The sequence below is a fragment of the Canis lupus genome, chromosome 1, assembly GCF_011100685.1.
Source record: "Canis lupus familiaris isolate Mischka breed German Shepherd chromosome 1, alternate assembly UU_Cfam_GSD_1.0, whole genome shotgun sequence".
NCBI lineage: Eukaryota > Metazoa > Chordata > Mammalia > Carnivora > Canidae > Canis > Canis lupus.
In genome coordinates, this window is record NC_049222.1 from 90116938 (window position 1) to 90136868 (window position 19931).

A 19931-nucleotide genomic window follows, 5' to 3' on the forward strand; every position below is an offset into this window, starting at 1 on the left:
TGGGACTCGATCCCTGGGTCTCCAGGATCACGCCCTGGGCTTCAGGCGGCGCTAAACCGCTGCACCACCAGGGGCTGCCCCTCTTTTCTTCTTTTAAGATGATTTCTGCATTTGGCTGATTTACACCTTAGCATGTAGAAAAAGAACTTTGGAAAATGTGTGCCTTGTGAAGATAAGGCCCCGAAATGACCAGTTGTTACTATGTATTTTGGCACCTCTTTTAGAGCAGTATTTCTCAAGGGGCTTTGGTGGTGGCAGGGGAGGGTGGTGATTTTGCCCCTTAGGTGGCATTTGGCAGTGTCTGGGGATATTTTTGATTGTCACAATTCAGGGGAGGGGTGCTCCCAGCATTGGGTGATTTGAGGCCAGGGATGCTGCTAAACACCACCCAGTACACAGGGAAGCCCCCAAACCAGTAGTTATCCAGCCAGTCACTAGTGCCGAGGCTGAGAGACCTATAGGGGGATGGTCTTCTATTTTCCACTTATTTAGCTGTGTTTTTTTTTTTTTAAGAGATTTTATGTATTCATGAGAGATAGAGGCAGAGACACAGGCAGAGGGAGAAGCAGGCTCCCTGCAGGGAGCCCGATGTGGGACTAGATCCCAGGACCTCAGGATCATGACCTGAGCCAAAGGCAGATGCTCAACCTGCTGAGCCACCCAGGTGCCCCTTTTGCTGAGTTTTTAACACTGCACATAGATCTAATTTCTTTGCAGGGCCGCTCCTTTTATTTTCTCATCTTACCCTTAGTGCCCTCCATCCTTGTTAAGATCTTTGTCTTTTTTGGTCTTGGAGCAGAGCTCTTGCAGGGACGACAGCCTGCCAGGCTGACTGTGGCCGAGTCAGCATGGTCTCCAGAGTGGAAGGAGCACAGACTTTGGATTCCTCTCAGCTTCTGCTCACTAACATGTAAAGTAGAGGTAAAGTAGAGGTGATCACAGCACCCAACTTAGGATACGAATGTATTTAAGAAAGACAGTGTTGGAAAATGTTTGATGTGTAATGAGCGCAGAGTAAATGGCTTCTTTTCCCAGACAACTGATCAGGAGACTGTGCACAAAGTCCAAGGGGCCTAGGACCCCCTTTTTTGGGTAACAAGTTGCATATAAAGGAGAAGCAGAGGTCGTAAGCATTCCGGGATTCTTTTTTCTCAACCATCCAGAAAGGAGAAAGAAAGAACTTGCAGCTTTTTAGTAAAGGTTTCTCCACGATTGATGAAAAATCTGAAGTACTTAAGAGGCAGGTTTTGCCTCAGGCCAGAGCTAATTTTAAAAGGAAAATGACAGCAACTGGTTCAAGTTGGAACATTCCTGCCTTAATTATAGATACCTGCCGAAGTCCCTTCAAACAGGTGGGCTACAGCAGCTGGGCGCTGTTCCTCGGTCAGTTACTTGGTTGAGAAGACGTAGAACAAAGGGTTAGGGGTCAGATTTGACGGAGAATTGTCATGTCCATTCAGAACTTGTTTCCCACCTGTGAAGCGGACATACTAGTACTCCCCTCAGAGGCTGGCTGTAAGAATTAAGCAAAAGCATATTTCAAGACGCCTGGCACAGTATGTCCTTCACAAATGATACCCGTAAAGGTTATTGGTTGAGATTTTTCCAGTTTTTCAATATCGTGTAACCAAAGCGTGAGGGGAGGTAACGAGTCAACTTTTCACTCTGTTTATTAGTATTTCTGTCCAATTGTGTCTGTTGTGAGAAGACTGATGTTTGAAGAACCTCAAGCCTTGGATTTGTTGCTACTTGTGCTTTTATGGCAGAGAGTCGGCCTACCCTGTGACCCATGGTTCTCACACCACAGGAGTGCTTTGGGGTGGGGGGCACAAACCAGATGTTTTCACTTGAAAAAACCTGATAAACTCAACTGATTACAAAAGAGGTTAATTGTTGCAAAATTTGACCTCTTTCTGGTTAATTTTTTTTTTTTAAGATTTTATTCATATATTTGACAGAGGGCGAGGGAGAAGCAGGTCCCCACAGAGCAGGAAGCCCGATGCGGAGAACCCTGGGATCATGACCCAAGCTGAAGGCAGATGCTTAATCGACTTAGCCCCCGGAACCCCTCTTGGGCTAATTTCTATGCCCATTGATTTGCCCCTCACCACTTTCAGAACCTGAGTCCTAGTCCTTGTCTTGCAGGAGGTTCCAGACTGTCTCCACTTGGTCCTGATAATTGTCCCCTTCTGCATCTCCTAACATCCATTATTTTCCCGGGTGGCCCCTTTCCTACCTTCCGTCTGGAGACATACTGTTGAGTGCATATAACTCTTCGTGTTATGTCGTTTCCCTGCCTGGATATTTTCCTTGAGGCTAGTTCCACACCCTGTATGTGTTTGGCCATCACCATGGCTCCCGGCCCTGGTATTCACTCATGAGGATGAGCCATCGCAGATTGGAGGTTAGCAGTGAGCAGCAGACCTGCCAGCACCGTGCGGAGGAGTGAGCCAGACAGAAGCTGATAGGTGGTGGCGAGGAGATCTGGCATGTTTGGCTGCAGAGTTAAATGCTCCCCCAGGGGGAGGGCAGTACATTCTGCTAGGATCGCAGAGTACTGGAACAGTGGGGTGGGGGGCCGGGAGGTTCACTCTGTGAAGTCTTATTGTATGAGGTGCCGTTAGCCAGGTGACGTCCATTTGGCAGGGGCTGGCTGTTCCAGACAGAGGTGGGAAAGCATCCTTTGTTCACAGCCCAAGAGTTGAGTTGAGTTCGATTTTGAATTACAGGGTAGAGTTGGGTAGGAGGGTCGGGGAAGTGCGTGGAGTAGGGGTAAGGTCCTAAAGGGCCTGGTTAGCCATGTTAAGAAATTTTAAACTTGGGATGCCTGGATGGCTCAGGGGTTGAGCGCCTTCGGCTCAGGGTGTGATCCCAGGGTCTTGGGATCGAGTCCCACATTGGGCTCCCCACAGGGAACCTGCTTCTCCCTCTGCCTGTGTCTCTGCCTCTCTCTGTGTGTCTCTCATGAATAAATAAATAAAATCTTTAAAAAAAAAAAAAGGAATTTTAAACTTGATCTCAAGGGTGGTGGGAAATCGTTGAGTTTTAAGCCGGGTGAGTTCTGTAACTAGAAGCCCAGATTGGGAAACGCCCTCTAGCCTGGGGGTAGGAGCAGGGCACCTGTAGCAGCACTGGGTAAGGGAAACCTAGCCTGGGCTGGGGCCACGGGGCCAGAGAGAGGTGGGCGGTGTGGAGGTGTGGAAGAAGGAACTCTGTGAGGTGAAAGAGGTGCGATGCCAGGCTCCTGGGGGGCCCAGCTGCTTGCTATGAAGTGGGAGGACTCTAGGAGGGTGTGGGGTGGGTGTGGCGTAGGGAGATGAGCCCAGTTCGGGGCAAGTGGAGTTGTAGGGTCTGCAGGATATCAGAGGGAAGTGTCAGTGGGAACTGTGCATGTCAAGTTCAGAAAAGAGAATGTGTACCATGGGTCAGGTTGTGCAGAGCTTCCCCGCCCCGTGCAGATGATCCCTGCAGCTGTGAAGGAACAAGATCACCCAGTTGGGGGTGGAGGCCCACGGTGGGAGGAGGGGGCTTAGGGCCAGCCCCTGCAGAGCACCCTGCAAAGGAGCCTGAGGATGTGGATCCCAGGGGGTTCGAGGAAACCTGCAGAAGGGCATGGTTTCCGGCATCCCATCCCACGCAGCCATGGGAATGGACTCACGTGTGAGGCAGGGCTCCTGCTGGCCTTTGAGGGCATTAGAAGCAAGGGGAGCCCCCTGGGGGTGGACACGGTCCCTGGACCGTGGGTGATGGTGCCGCTGCCACACGCCCCCCCTTAGCCAGCGCCGTTGTCTGGTGTGCACACTGAACCCCGACGTGCCGTGGCTTCGGGTGCTCAGCAGTTCCCAGTGGGGGACAGTTCTGCCTAGGAGGGGATTTGGCCATCTGTGACGACATTTATTGCTTATTACAGACCGAACCAAGCGAGTGGGCACTACAGGCATCTGGTGGGTGGAAGCCCGGGGTGCCGCCGAACCCCCTGCGGTGCACAGCCCCCATGTCACAGACGCATCCAGCCCGAAACATTGGTTGAACAAAGGTTGAGAGACCTCGGTGGAGGTGAACCTTTCCATTTCAGGATGTTTGCGTGTGAAGTGGAGGGCGTGGGAGGGCAGGACCTGCAGGTGTGAACCGGGGAGCAGAGTCCTCCTGGCCTGTGCCCCAGCCTCATCTGTGGCTGCCCTCCTCTTGTCTCCTCATCTCGGCCATGTCACCTTCCTTATCGGGTTGTCGCTTGTCTCCTGCAGGCATTTCCACACCCGCACCCCACCACCCCGCCCCAGTACTATGATGCAAGGTACTGGTGCGTCCTGATTTCTGAGCACCTTGTAAGGCATCTGTGTGTTGCTGCCGTTTGGTGCGGGAAACCTGTTCTGGCAGCGGGGAGACGGCTGTCGCTCTGGCGCATCTAACGTAGCCCGCAGTTCATTGTCGGGGCCATAAGGCTTGGATGCGGGGCCCCTCGACCGGCAGGCTTGGAGGGAGAGTCAGGAAGTGTTCTTGGCTTGGGAAGCAAGGCTCGCTCCTGGCTTTGGGAAGCACAGAGCACGGATGGTTCTCACCAGCTAGGGTTGCAGCAGCCCCCCCCAGCGTTGGGGAAACAGATCAGGTCATTATCTCAGCAACGTCAGAACTGTGTTCCCAGGTCAGTCGTGGTTGGAACAGTCGGGGCAGGGGGAGGAGAGGAAGGAATGGGCGGCTCCCTGTCGCTGTCCCTTTCCAGCCTTCTCAGATTGCAGCTGCTCCTTGGATAACCTGTGCTCTGCACACTGCAGGGGCTTGCTGAGTCTTGCGAGTCCCTCACGTGAGGCTGGCGGCGTCCTGGGACCAATGCACAGGAAAACGTGCCACAACATCCTGTCGCTGGGCAGACACCTGATGAAAATCTGTTAAAACAGACCGGCCGAGGAGAGTCCTGGGTGAGTTCCAAGAGCCCAGCAGTCTTTTCCGTTTTCAGAAATAATTTTACCCTGCCACAGTGGGTAAACCTGAAGCCCCTGAGCGAAATGAAAACAGGCCTAATGTGAAGTTTCAGCAAAGAGTGCTCAAAGCAGTGAGACTTCGTGGGTTGAGCGTGAGAAGGGTCTTAATTTTAAATTGGTGGCGACAGTAATGAGCCTCCGGCCACTTGGACTGCACGCAATGAGCCTTGGTCGTGGGTGGGTCCTTTCTGAATTAATTGCTGGATGTAGAGATGGATTTCAGGCCCCTTCCAATTAAATTGTCTTTCCTATAAATAAATAGATAGGGCTGATAAGACTTCTCTTCCTGCACACTGAATACCACAAGACAGATGACACAAGCATGGCTTTGGGGTATTTGTTTGTAAAGTCCTAACTCCATCTACAAGCCCACAAAACGGTAATGAAACACACTAGAGCTTTTCATTTTCCCTGGCGGACCAGCCCGTGCCGTGCAAGGGGGAAGGGGGAAGACTATTTGTCGTTTGGTTTGGCTGGTTCCTTTTGCAACATGTACTAAAAATCCTGGATGGTAATTCCTTTGAGGAAAGGCTATCTTCTATGGCTAAATAACTGAGAGAGAGTGATTAGGAGAATCCCTACCCTTGTGTAACATCAGTCGTCCTTCTAAACCATATTGCAGACCCTCTGTGGAAATGACGAGTGGAGGTTTTTCTTCCTTCAGGCTACCAGCAGGTGATTCTTTAGGGAAGAATCCAGACTCCTTTGTTAGGGTTACTTGAGTTACTAACTCTGGAGGGCTTTCTAAAGGCCTGTTCGTGGTGTATGGAGGGTTCCTGATTCCGTGATTGCAGCAGGCAAACTTGGTTCTTCTAGGCTGTTGATCTCTGGCAGCGTGCGTAGATGCCCCGTTTGCTTTCTAGGACTGCTTTAGCAGTAAATAGCAGGGATATTTGCCAAGAATGTTTGCAAAGAGAATGCAAACAAATCTGTGTTTATTTCAACAAAGAGATATTCACGACTTGTGTGAAAAAAAAAAAAAACAACCTAGTAGGTACAAAGAAATTTTTATAAACAAAGGTCCTCTCACAACTCACCAAGTATTTATATATCTGCGTTTGCATATCCTAAAGTGTTAACCGTGGTAAAGGGATTTTTTTTTTTTTTTTTGGAATTAGACTAATTTAGTGGAAATTTTTTCTGATCAGGATTTTTTTTAAAGGTCTTGTTTATTTATTTATTTATTCATGAAAGATACACAGAGAGAGGCAGAGACACAGAGGGAGAAGCAGGCTCCATTTGGGGAACCCGATGCGACACTCGATCCCAGGACCCTGGGATCATACCCTGAACCAAAGGCAGATCCTCAACTGCTGAGCCACCCAAATGCTCCTCTGACTAGAATTTTAACATGTTTTATTTATGCAATAATTATGGAGGGGGAAAATAGACATAAATATATAAAGAGCAGGAATTTTAAAGTCTGGTTCAAGAACTAGATACTGCATGAAATTATAGATGAAATCCTATACCCTCTTTTCATTTTAATATCATCACTAATTTCAAAGAAGTTTATTTTCTTTTTCTACTTACTCCACAGGAAAATGGAGGCAAATAAAGCATATATGATGAATTTTCAACTTTTCTTCTCTATGACTTTATTTCTTCTTAACACTCACTTTGACAGTTCTTCTTCCGGGCCTATTTTTCCAGAGCCTTCCAATAGAGAGAGTGGAGAGTATCCCATCCAGACCCTACTGTGAAGCTCTGTCCCCTGACTTCCTGCCGTAGGTATGACCTCAGGCCAGTTACACCCCCCCCCCCCCCCCCCCCCCCGCAGACTCTGCCCTACTTGCCAAGGAATTGTTGATGGCAGATCAAACCTAACTGGTAAAGGAGTTACCAACTAACACGCCTCAGTGGTGTTTCAAGACAGGCTATGTTTCATGTTTACCAGGTTTTGTTCCCTTAGAATAAAAAGCCAGGCAATCCTTAGGAAGGACCATTTTTCCTTCCTTTTCCTATTGTGGCTGACACAGCTGTCTGCGCACAGCTTGAGATGGGCAGCAGCGAGCCCCAGGCTGCAGTGTGGGGGTGTGGGAGAGAAGCCACCCCACTCTTCTCTCTGCCCGAGCCACCTGGCTCCTTTGTTTCTTTCTCCTCCTTGTCCTCTGGGGTGTATGAACGGCAGTGACTCCATGACATAGGAACTCCGAAGCTGGTGAATAAAGCCCAAGCAGGTGGCTGCCTATTGTCTGTCCAGAGGAAGTGAGCGTGGTTCTTCCTGGGACAGCTTTCATCTTTTGATAGCTTCTAGAGGGGGAAAATGATCCTTAATTAGGGTTGGGGGATTGTACACACAGTCCTGGGGTCAGAACGTTCCCCAGGGAAGACCTTCTCGGTGGGCTTGGGTCTTTTCCACATCACTGAGGCCCTCTGGGGTGAGGACTTTCTCTCTATATGGGCATGCCTGGAATGTCAGCAGTCTCAACAGCACTGGATTGGATGCAGAGAGTCAGAAAACAAGCTCCAGGGACACCTGGGTGGCTCAGTGGTCGAGCGTCTGCCATCAGCTCAGGTTGTGATTCCTGGATCCTGAGATGGAGCTCCGTATCTGGCTTCCCTCTGCTTCTCCCTCTGCCTAAGTCTCTGCCTCTCTGTGTGTCTTTCATGAATAAATAAATAAAATCTTAGAAAAGAAAAGAAAAGAAAAGTTCCAAATTGGAGAAAAAAAAAAGTCACATTGTAGGTGGAATAAATATACAGACTTAACCTGTGGTAAGTCCCACCCCCCCCACCCCCCACCATGAGGTCTTAATTTTTAGTACCTTTTTAGGTATCGGTAATTCTAAAAGAGAACTTCTCATCTTGGGGTTTTATGAAAGTCGATTACAAAACTCCACTCGTTCTTTAATAACACGGTGCTGTCCACCACTCCTCCCGCATTAAGACAGAAGCTTGACTGCAGATACTCAGCCGGATAATCCTCCAGGTCCAGCAGCAGCAGGAACAGATAAGTCATCTTGAAACATCACGGACCCAAAGGAACCTGGACTCCTTTATCAGATTAGATTCTCTGAGGAGTGAGAGGCCATGCCTGGCAACCTGTGAACATTGCCGCCTCTCAGCTCTGGGTCTTTGGGTTGTGGGTGGCAGGGCTTAAAGGCCCAGCAGTCGGGGAGAAAGCTCTGTAATCACTCTGTTTTATCCCATTGCTTTTTCATCCTCCTCCTGAACAGCCTGTCTCTGGACAGGATCAGACTCCTCTCCTCCTTTTCCTGGGCTCCAGATGAATTTCCTGCCACCTGTGCAGCAGTTTCTCCAAGATCACGTAGCTCTAGGGGTCCTGAGGTCTAGCCCTCCTGCCTCTGTGTTGCTGTGTCTCCCGTCTTGGGAGACGAAGGGAAAGCAGGAGGAGAGATGAGGGGCCGAGGAGGACAGCTGAGATGGAGGTGGGCATGAAGGGGGATGACAGTTCATGACTAATTATTACTACCACCGGTCTGGCTGGGAACAGCCAAAGTTAGGAAACCTCTCTCCCTCTCTCAGGCTTTTCTCAGTTGCAGTAGGGGTGAAAAGATGAGGCTGGAAGAGCAAAGGCAACTGTGGGAGCAAAGGGAAAACAGATGAATTTGCTTCTTCCCTCTTTCATCTAGATTGACTGCATGGAGACAGAGTTGTTTCCCATGATGCTACTTAATGCCCATTTTGGTATATGAGGCTGTTGGGTTTTATAAGAATGATTCCTAGGATTTCAAGTATGAAGTCAGCTCTCTGTTGCGCTGGGGGGTGAGGTGGGAGAGAAACAGCATGTGCAAAGGCCCTGAGGTAGGAAGGGTCTTCAGCCTGCTTGAGAACAGATTCAGATTCTGTGACTGGTGTAGAATGGACAAGATGAGGACAAAAGTAAAAGCAGGTAGATCAATTATGAAGCTCAGGGACTTGCCCAAGGCTGGTTGGCCCATGAAATGGCTAAGCCAGGACTCAAACCCAAGTCTCTCTGAAGATTAAAGTTATCGTCTCCTGAGTGTTCGTTAAACAATATTCATTAATGATATTCATGTCGACCCCCAACGTGTTTAAAACATTCTTCAGTGGAAGCTTTCTTTCCTTATGGCTTATTGATCTTTTAATTAGAATATTAAATGGGATTGGCTATTAAGTTACCCACTGCAGAAAAAGAGGGGGAGGACTCATTACGGAGTCAGCCAGCAGAAACTTGGAATCCCGCCTGCTGCCTGCTTGAGCCTTGCCAGGCTGTAATTTCTTTAATTCATCCAATCACATTCTTGACTAACCTGCGCAAGTCCGCACGGCGCCTTGGCTTTTCCCCCGTAACAGCTTAGGGATGTCTAAAGAAAATATTTTGAAATGTTTTCTCTTGATCAAGGTGTTGCGGTTAGACGCTGTGTACACTGCTTTCGGCGCAGGGCTGAGCTCTTTTTGTATCATGTGATTCTTCGTCAGGAATGAATGTGGTTGTGGTTCTTGTCACCTTTATTTTAAAAAACCATTAATCAGGCGCTTTTGTAGAGAAGGTGATTTAGGCGTGTGCAGCCTTTCTCTTCCAGAGACTTGGGTATATCCCAAGGTATTTAAAATCGCAGAGTTCTGGTAGGTCGGAAGGAAAACGACTGCCTGGCACGGAGGGCCGCTTTGTGCGGGGCGGTGGGCTTTACCTCGCTCTGACCGTGGCCCTGCGGAGAAGGCTGTACTGTACGTCTTGTTGCACATGTGGGGAAACTGAGGCCTAAACGTGGCAGAGCTGGGATGTGAGCTCAGGCTCGCTCGGGTCCCTGCGCTTCGGGCCCGTGCACCTCTGGCCCTCGGGTCGGGTGCGCTGCAGGCGGGTGCTGGGAGTCTCCTCAGACGCTGGCCACCAGAGTCACCTAGCGGGTCAGGGAGGCCGGAGTTAGGGTAGCGACCTTTCCTACCAGCTGTTGTGAGGACCCCGGAGAAGAGAAAGGAGCGTGGAGGGCTCACTGTCTCCTTGGTCACCCGTCTTGCACAAAACTTTTGTACGTCCGAGCTTCCCTGTGTGTTTGCCTCTACTTCCAGTAGGAATACTTGAAGACCAGTAAACTGTTCTTCAGGGTTTCGTGGAAATTGAACTCAAGTATAATGGCAGTCTCAATGACCACTTAATTTTTTTTTTTTTAAGATTTCATTTGTTCATGAGAGAGAGAGAGAGATAGAGAGAGAGAGAGAGAGGTAGAGGGAGAAGCAGGCTCCCTGCGGGGAGCCTGATGTGGGACTCGATCCCAGGACCCCAGGATCATGCCCTCAGCTGAAGGCAGATGCTCAATCACTGAGCCAAAGATCATTTATTGCAGTGATTCTCCAATTGTCATCTTCCTCTGAATCCCACGGGGGCTGTATTTAGAGGGGCCCTGCTCCCAGACTTTGTGATTCAGGGATTGGTCTGAGAATGTACATTTCTGACAATTTTCTGGGTGCTGTGGCTGGCCTGCGCACCATGGGTTGAGGATCACTAGTATGGGGACGGTAATAGGTGCTAATGAAGTTAGATGAGCCTGTGGCTAGTCCCTGAGAGTCATTGTCTGGCCTCACACCACATCCACAACCCGAAGCACAGTGGCATCCTCGCTGTTGGGAAAACGGGGGTCACCTGCCTCTCCTCCCCCTCCCACACCATATACATGGTGGCATGGGACTTAGATACAGTGGTGAAACTCCTTTGCTGGATGTTTGCCATAATTGCCCATCCTGTTAAATTAGAGGAGTCAAATGAGTAAATGTAAATGAGGATTTGGAAACCCAATAGGTAAACTATTCTACTTCCTAGATTATGCTGATGGTCCTTACAAGGACCAAGGACAAGGGGGGGGGGGGGGATCTTTTTTCTTTCTTTTTTTTTTTCATTTGGCTTAGGGGTAGTGTAGTGGGAGGGATGTGCTTTTATTGTCGTTTTCTTTTTGCTTGTTTTGTCTTTATTGGCGGGGAGGGGCTTGAGTTTACTGTGCCTTTCCGTTCTTCCTTTACTCTTTCCGTTCTTTTCTTTCTTTCTTCTTCTTTTCTTTTCTTTTCTTTTCTTTTCTTTTCCTTTTTCTTTATTCATGAGAGAGAGGCAGAGGGAGAAGCAGTCTCCCTGTGGGGAGCCCGATGTGGTACTCCATCCCAGGACCCTGAATGCGGACGCTCAACCACTGAGCCACCCGGGTGCCCCTGGGTGAGATGTTTCAGTGCCAGGGTGTTACTGGCTTTTTCCTTCTCTCCTTACAGTAACTGAAAAGTTTAAGATTCCTATTTGGCTGGAAATTCAATCACATAGGCTGGTTTTGTAAGCCTGAAGAAATTCTTTCAGATTTGATGTGTCCAGACTTGTACTGGAATATGAAGTATTTGATTTAAGACGATCTGTGGGCTCCTGGTGCATAAATGTTTTTGAAAATCTGTTTCTCAAAATACAATTAGAAAAAAATTCCTTTGGAATGCAGAAATGACCTTTTAGTGGTGATAAAGATGCTGGCAACCTTTCTTCTAAGAAAAGAAGCAAAACAAAATCTTTTAACCTTCACAATGTTATAATAACATCATTAATTTTCATGTAGACAAGCACCATTGATCATATTTAAAGTAATCATTAAACTTTTTCAGAGCTGTGCTAAAGACAACTATTTTTTAAGTCCTACTCCTCTAATTAAAATATTGCAAAGTTGATGGGAGGGGGTGCTAAGTTATAGTTCTTATTTCTTCCTTCTCTAGAGTTTGTCTTGTTTTAATTCAAGTGGGGGAAAAACAAAATTGTGACTAAATATAAAGGCATTTTAGAAAATCTTATTTTAGGGAGGAGAGAAAAGTTTGGAGGCACTTCTGATAATGAACGCTCAAAAAAAAATCTGAGACCTATTAGAATTTTTTAAAACCCCAGTATGGTTAACATACAGTGTTCTATTAGTTTCATGTGTATAAAATAGTGATTTAGCATTTCCAGAGGACACAGGTACAGTCCTTAATCCCCGTCACCTATTTCACCTGTCCCACACACCTCCCCTCTGGTAACCATCAGATTGTTCTCTATAGTTAAGAGTCTATTTTTTGGTTTGCCTTTTTTTTTCTTGCTTAGTTTAATTTCTTAAATTCCACATATAAGTGAAATCATATGGTTATTTGTCTTTCTCTGATTTATTTCACTTAGCATTATGCTCTCTAGTTCCATTCATGTGGTTGCAAGTGGCAAGATCTTATTATTTTTTTAAGATTTAATTAATTTATTTATTTGAGAGAGAGAGTGAGAGCACATGAGCAGGGGCAGAGGGAGAGGGAGAAGGAGGGAGCCCGATGCAGGGGCTCGATCCCAGGATACTGGGATCATGACCTGAGCCAAAGGCAGATGCTTAACTGACTGAGCCACCCAGGCACCCCAAAATTTCATTCTTTTTTATGGCAGAGTAATATTCCTTATAATGGACTATGTATACACACACCGCTGCTTTATCCATTCATCTGTTGGTGGACAGTTGGGCTGCTTCCATAATTTGGCTGTTGTAAATAAATAATGCTGCAATAAACATGGGGGTGCATATAGCTCTTCATATTAGTGCTTTTGTATTCTTTGGGCAAATACCCAGTAGTGGGATTACTGGATCGTATGGTAATTTTATTTTTAATGTTTTGAGGAGCGCCCATACTGTCTGCACCAGTTCATGCCTACAGTGCACGCAGGTTCCTTGTTACAATTTGTTAGTTTGTCTTGCTTAATTTTCTTATTTTTAAATTAATGAACGTATTGCTCATGTACAAAATTCCCTTGTTTCTGTATGTGTGTCTGTGTCTGCTGTGCAGAGAGAAGTGGTGTGTGTTCAGAGGTTGCTGGCGAAACATTTGGGAACCTTGGTTTCTTGCGCTGTCCTCTGATTGAGGGTGGCTTGAGTCTTATGCTCCGGACTTGGTTGTCCAGGCTGGTTTTAGAGTCCTGCTGCTGTCAGTTAGGAGATGTGACCCTACCAGTACCATTTAACCATGGCGTCACAGTTTCCGCATCTCTTAGATCTAATTATATTATCGACCTCATGTGGTTGTGGAGTGCCCAGCTTGGTAAATGATCTGTAATGGTAGCTATCATCCTGATAAGTTGTGTGACTATATTCATTTTCTTTTTGCAAAAATAAATAATAAATAAATAAATAAATAAATAAATAAATAAATAAATAAAGTAAGCATACATTCTGAATTTGTGGAGTGATCTGGATAAGAATCCAGGAGGTACTGGGTGTTATGCTATATGTTGGCAAATTGACCTCCAATAAAAAAAATTAAAAAAAAAAAAAGAATCCAGGAGCTAGAGAATAATCAGTTGTACCAGTGTCACTACCTTATATGTTGTTTTACTTATTTTAGTCCCTGTGAAATAAAATAAAATTTCTATCCATGATCTTTTTGAACTAATAGTGTAATTATTAGGGTGCCACGATGTAAAAACGTGCTTACAAAACTAAGGTTTGGGAAGTGAAACGAATCAGATATAGTGACTGTAAGGTTTTTCCTTTTTAATAGCTGGTCTTCCATTACTCTGTTGATCTACAGTGGGATTTTAAAATCTAATGTCCTTGTTCCATTAAGATAATTCAATAATTTATCCAATTACTCTCCTTACTCAACTTTAGCTCTTAGCCTGTTGGTGCCTTATCTCTGGCTCTTGCCCTGGTTTTGACTTTCTGGCACTGTACCACTTCTGTTTATTTTGTCCATTTTCGTGGGCTGGGATTCTGCCTTAATTCTTTCAGTCGTATGAATGCCATTTCTCTTGTTCCAAACTCATTTAGGACTCATCCCTGTGTTGTAGCCTCCGAACGGTCCCAGCAAGTGAGATGCAGTGTGAGACCTCATTGGGATTCTTATTTGAACAAACCATCTGCAAAAAAGACACTTTTGAGACCATCACAAAAATTTTAATATGGACTGAGTTCTCAGTGATAAGACAATTATTAATTTTGTTAGGGTTTGATAATGGCAGGTGGTTAAATTAAAAGATAGTGTTCTCTTTCGGGCAGAGGATACAGTAAGAAAAAAATAGACCTAGGGCTCCGGTTGGGGGAGGAGGTTTCTATAATATCACAGGGGACATATAGTAGCAAAACTGCTCATTCTAGGAAATAATGAGGAATATGGAAAAATTGAGAGGGAAACTACCCCCCCCCCGAAAAAAATTGTTATACAGTCGATGCCAATTATATATGGGATTTATGTTCTGTAAAGTGCTGTGAGCACAGAATCAGTAAATATTAAACTATTGCTCCTAAGGAGAGAAAGAGGAGCTTAGGTTCCTATGAGCTTTGGTCATTAACACTTCCATCAACAGTTCCAATACATAGCATTGTTTTAAATGTTTAAATGCATTTCTGTTTTTCTTTTCCCCCAAGATTTCATTTATTTATTCATGAGAAACACAGAGAGAGAGAGGCAGAGACATAGGCAGAGGGAAAAGCAGGCTTCATGCAGGGAGCCCAATGCAGGACTCGATCCCAGGACTCTGGGATCATGACCTGAGCCAAAAGGCAGACACTTAACCACTGAGCCACCCAGGTGCCTCAATGTGTTTCTGTTTTAAAGACACCTTGTTGAATACATATTGTTGATCCGTGAACACTGAGCTCAGGGCCAACTGCACCGTAACTCAGGCATGAGCGAGGCTGACCTAGCACACAGGGTCTCTCCACAGGGCAAGTCACGGCCCTGTCGCACCCGGGGACCTTACCACTCCAACACTGCACTCGGGGGCCATGTCAAAAAACTGAATGATCATCCCAAAGCACAAAAATCCAAAACCCATGGCACCAGGTGATTGTGAAATGAACACTTGTTTACCATAGGAGAGCTGAAACAAGAAGGCGGAGTGTTGCCCTGTTTGGCCTCAACTGGGAGCACATGCATAGAGTGACTCAAATACTTCACTGCACTGCACAAGCCCATGAGTGACCATCAGGTATTGATTTGAGGGGTCAGAGATTTCACCGAGCAGGCCACGTTGCAAATATGGAGACCATGAGTAATGAGGATCTACTCCTTTTTTGCAAGCCTTTTTTTGGGGGTAATTTATCCATTGGCATTGGATATTTTTGCCACAGATTTGTCCACTTTCTTGTAAAGTGTCTGGTCTGTTCTTATGGTCTTACTGATTTATTCTAAACTCTAAAAATCACAGGGAGCCATGTTGAATTTCTTGCTGTGCTCATCCGTTTAATTTTTCTGCACACTGAAGTTTTTAATGACAGACTTAATACTGTTACTCACTTTCGTTTTCTGCTTGAGCTTAGGAAAGCCAAGGATGATGACCTTTAAATGGAAAGAGTGAAACAAATGTAGATGGACGTGACCAAATGCAGGGATACTTCCGTTGAATTTGAGTCTCGAGGCCCAATTTCGTCATATCTAGGACACTTAAAAAGTCCTTCCAGAAATAATCTACTTGAAAATGCTTTGTAAACTTAAAAATGCTGTCAAAAGTGTAAGGGCGTAATATTTTCTGATTTGTAGACTTATGTTGGCAATCTTGGAGGACAGAAGGAAGGTCAACAAGAGCAAAGAGAGAGGCGGATGTTCTTTAGAAATGGAAAACATTTTAATTTTCTGAAAAAGAAAATGAGAAATGAAAGATTTTTTTCCAGGTATGGTGCAGAAGCTCTTTAAAAGTGATTCCCTTAGCAATCAATAGAGCTTTCTCAGGTTGACTGAGTCAGGTTGACTCTGTGGCTCTCTACCATGGGCCCCATTCTTACCTTTATACCTGTTCTTCATGTGTATTGTGGTCTCCCTAGGTTAGAACTCTTTTTTCCTGCAGGCTAGTGCTCCCCTGGTCTGGAACTTTCTTAAAGCATTTTTTTTTAAAGATTTTATTTATTCATGAGAGACACACACACAGAGAGGCAGAGACACAGGTAGAGGGAGAAGCAGGCTCCATGCAGGGAGCCTGACATGGCACTCGATCCCGGGTCTCCAGGTCTCCAGGATCACACCCTGGGCTGAAGGTGGCGCTAAACTGCTGAGCCACCCGGGCTGCCCCTTAAAGCATTTTTTAAAAAAGATTTATTTATTCATTTTAGAGAGAGAGCACAAGCAGGAGGAACAGGGAGAGGCAGAGAGCAGACTCCCTGCTGAGCGCAGAGCCTAACACAAGGTTCGATCTCATGACCTTGAAATCATGAGCTGAGCTGAAACCAAGAGTTGGACAGTTAACCAGCTGAGCCACCCAGGCACCCCTTTCTTGGAGCATTTTTACCTTGCATTGGAGTCATTTGTGTGTGTGTGTGTGTGTGTGTGTGTGTGTGTGTGTGTGTGTGTGTGATCTCTTTACCTCCCTGAAGATAAGCTTCTGCCTTACTCATGGTTTCATCTCCCATTGACTTCAGCTGAGTGCCTTCAAAAGAATAAGTGTGAAATGATCTTGGAACAGAATAGAGGGAAGAAGGGATAGTTTGGGATTACCTGGGAAAGAGGCCCAGTGGTTTCAGGAAGTAGCATGGGTTTCCTAAAGAGAAGCCTTTCCTAAACTAACCTCATTTTCTTTCTTTTCTTTTCTCTTTTCCTTTCTTTTTTCTTTTCTTTTCTTTTCTTTTCTCTTTTCTTTCTTTCAAATCAGTTAGTTATTGAAGAAAGAGTTTCAGTAATATCATTGTTAGGGGCTACCAGAATAAAACGAGATATTTGAGTTTCTTCAGATCCTTTTATGGATAAATTGGGAAAATACAGACTTGATTATAATAAGATACATAGATATATTGCAGGTTTATTAGCCATTTGACTTTCTGCAATTCACTGCCTTGTCGGTGCTATTCTTATTTTCCCACCACAGTAGTATTTGAGAAAAGGAGAGTTTATGCTTAGTAGGGAAAGATGTAAAGGGGTGGAAGGTACAGGGTCGGTCGTAGGCAGAAGTGTAGGGTAGGTTGAAAGCTGTAACTAGGCACCTTGTATCTTTAAAGTTACATGTTTTTGCACAAAGATAAACCTGCTTTGTACTTTAATTTTTAACATTCATATTTGTTTTAATATAAAAATGTTTTAAGTTGTCATAAGATACTTTGGTAGCCCTCCCAGGACATGGTGTCCTGGCTTGAGAAAGTGGTCTTGATAAAGAAAGGTGGATCCCATTTGTGTCTGTCCCACTTGTTAGGATTTCAGAAATCAGGATAGAAAAAAGGGTTTCTAAAAGTCAAAAACAATCAACATGAACAAGTATACAATTAAACTCCACTGAATGCAACTTCCTTATCCCTGGTTATAGGGAAAAAATTGTGTGTTGTGGAATGGAGAGACCTGCGTCAATAGCAGCTCTTGTTAAAAAGATTCCAAGTTTTAGCCAACCGTTTGACATGGTTGGCCATCTCCAACAGCATTAATGACACAGTATTCAGAACAAAGGAGATAATCATGCCTTTGTTTCCTGCACTGGTCAGGCAGCCTCTGAGGGCCTGCTTGCAATTCTGAGCTCTACATTTTAAGAGGGCAACCAGGGTGGAAAGTGGCCTAGAAACTATGTCCTACCAGGAATAGTTGAAAGGCTGTGGGATGGAAAGGGAGAGCAGACTAACTTCTCAGAACTGGAACTTTGAGATAGATGTAAGAGCATTCTCTTCTCTGTCGATGATCAAGGTTTTTTTCTGTGTGTTCACAAAGAAAATAGAGATCTTGTATACACTTATTAGTAATTGTTTTCCTCCACCAAATGCAGTATATACATCATTTCATGTTTTATTTCTATATCTATATTATTCTTTCTAATGGCTGCATAGCATCCCATTATATGAATACACCTTTTTTTTTTTAAAGGTTTTATTTGTTTATTAGAGAGTGCATGAGCAGAGGGGAGAGGCAGAGGGAGAGGGAGAAGCAGGCTCCGCGCTGAGCAGGGAGCCTGATGTGGGGCTTAATCCCAGGGTCCCAAGATCATGACCTGAGCTGAAGGCAGATGTTTAACTGAGCCCCCTCAGGTGCCCCAAATACACCTTTAATTAAAACTATCTCTCACTGACACTCATTTTGGTGGTTTGCAGTTTCTTAGTATCATAAGCAACAGCACTGTGATGGATATCTTTGAGATATTCCCATCACTGTGTGTCAAGTTCTTTCCTTAGGACAAATTCTCAGAAATAGAATAGCTTGCTCAAAGTTAACCTTTCCCCCCCAACCCATTCTTCTTTTTAAGACTTTGGGTACTTTCTGCCAAATGGCCTTACCAATAGAACTGGATGTGTTCAAGAATTTGGATTACCCCCAAGTCAGAGATGTGCAGAGGGGATTTTGGCAATGAGTTGTATGTTGGACAGCGGTCTAAGATCCCTTCACAAAGGGCACAAAAGTTTTTATATATGACCTGGTGGTGGTTTTATCTAGAGGTGTCTGGTTTCAGTCTTAGTCTGTAGGGAAAGTAATGCAGATTTCTCATCAAAATCACTGTAGAAATCAGCCAGTGAGAGGTTCTGCTGGGGTGCAGAACCCCTTGGCTGGTAGCCATTGGCACATGGAAAAGAGATCACATCAAGTACTTTCTCTGGTTAAGAGAAAAGACGAAGCAAGCCTGCAGACCATAGTTCTGCTGCATAAAGTAACTTAGGACAAACTGATGAAATGTTTGGTCAAACTTTATTTTCTGACCATTAATAATAGAAAATAATTTTTTGTTTATATATAGCCCTCACTGCTGTCTCTGTTGCCAGGAAGCTAATTCTGTTATCCACATCCCTAATACGGCGACTTTGTCTATATTTCTGTTCTTTGTGCATTGTGTTGAGACTTAAACTGTGAATGTTCCATTAACTGAGAACTCTGAATAGCCATTGTATAACTGGAGTGATAGTCTGTCTGTGTCAGTTCCATGCATTGTGTTCGAGAATAAACGTGCTGTTTGATTTTCTGGTGGGACTTCTCTCGTTGCCACTACTAATATGATGTTATTGAAAAGATAAGCCAAAGAATAAACCTCAAAAGTGCTTGGCATTGTTGAAACATAAAATATTTCAGTTTAGGATTATATGATTATATATATGTTCCTGTAGTTGCAAATAGGTGGTAGAGAATGAGTGTCTTATCGTTGGGTTTTAGGTGAGAAGTGCCAGTGAAATTGAATCCTGAATTACATTTACATGTGCTTCACTAGGGAGAAGTTCTTTTTTTTTTTTTTTTTTTTTTCTATCAGAATCTCAGATTAGTCTGTGGTCCAGAAGGATGAGGGACTTTGACCCACCAGATTGGATTCAGCCCTGCCAGCTTGTTGGATCACTAGGAAATGATAGAAACACCTAGACCAACCAGGGCAGGATGCTCAGAGGTGCTGCCCAAATATTTGTCACGAAACTGATAAAAATCAGAGATTCCTTTTTTTTTTTAAATCTATAACATGTCATAGTCTGTGAGCTCTTAGAGGACACAGTCTCTGTTTTATTTGTTCTCTGGCATCCTAGCTTCTTGCTACTGGCTTGTGTACTTTCTTTGTCAAGGTAGAGGTCTTTAAACTTTTTAGACATTTCCATTCATACAAAACAGTTTAAGCACATGTCCTCAAAAGAGACACTTAAATCTAAATTATACATAGGCACGTTTCTATAATGAGGACACATGCTCTGATTTGTGTTACACTGATAATATAAAACACATGTCATGTAATTATATGTAATTTTGGCAATGCTAAAGTAAGATGAAATGAAGTGTTTTTAAATATATCAATAACCGGGCAGCCCAGGTGGCTCAGTGGTTTAGCACCGCCTTCAGCCCAGGGCGTGATCTTGGAGACCTGGGATCGAGTCCCACGTCAGGCTCCCTGCGTGGAGCCTGCTTCTCGCTCTGCCTGTGTCACTGCCTCTGTGTGTGTGTCTCTCATGAATGAATGAATGAATGAATGAATGAATATCAATAACCATGATGGCTTCATATTAACATTAGCTGATATCTAAAAGGGTACACTGTATGCTTATTTCTGCTCCTTCCTACTTTTGGCCTCTTCATAATTTAGGTTTGTACCCAGCTTCAGTTTTTCATGGCTCCCCTCCCACCTCC

The 19931-nt window shown here is 45.0% G+C and overlaps 1 protein-coding gene across 2 annotated transcripts in view; it reads left to right on the forward strand.

The window, feature by feature from the left end:
* Nucleotides 1-19931, forward strand: part of KANK1 (KN motif and ankyrin repeat domains 1) — a 208282-nt gene that overhangs the window by 30717 nt on the left and 157634 nt on the right. Inside the window, exon 1 of one of the 2 annotated variants that reach the window (XM_038527149.1) lies at nucleotides 4758-4916. The exons of the other annotated variant lie outside the window; for it this stretch is intronic. The gene's annotated coding sequence lies outside the window, so the exon portion shown is untranslated. Of the gene's footprint in view, nucleotides 1-4757; nucleotides 4917-19931 lie in introns of those variants that run through there. 2 annotated transcript variants of the gene reach the window in all.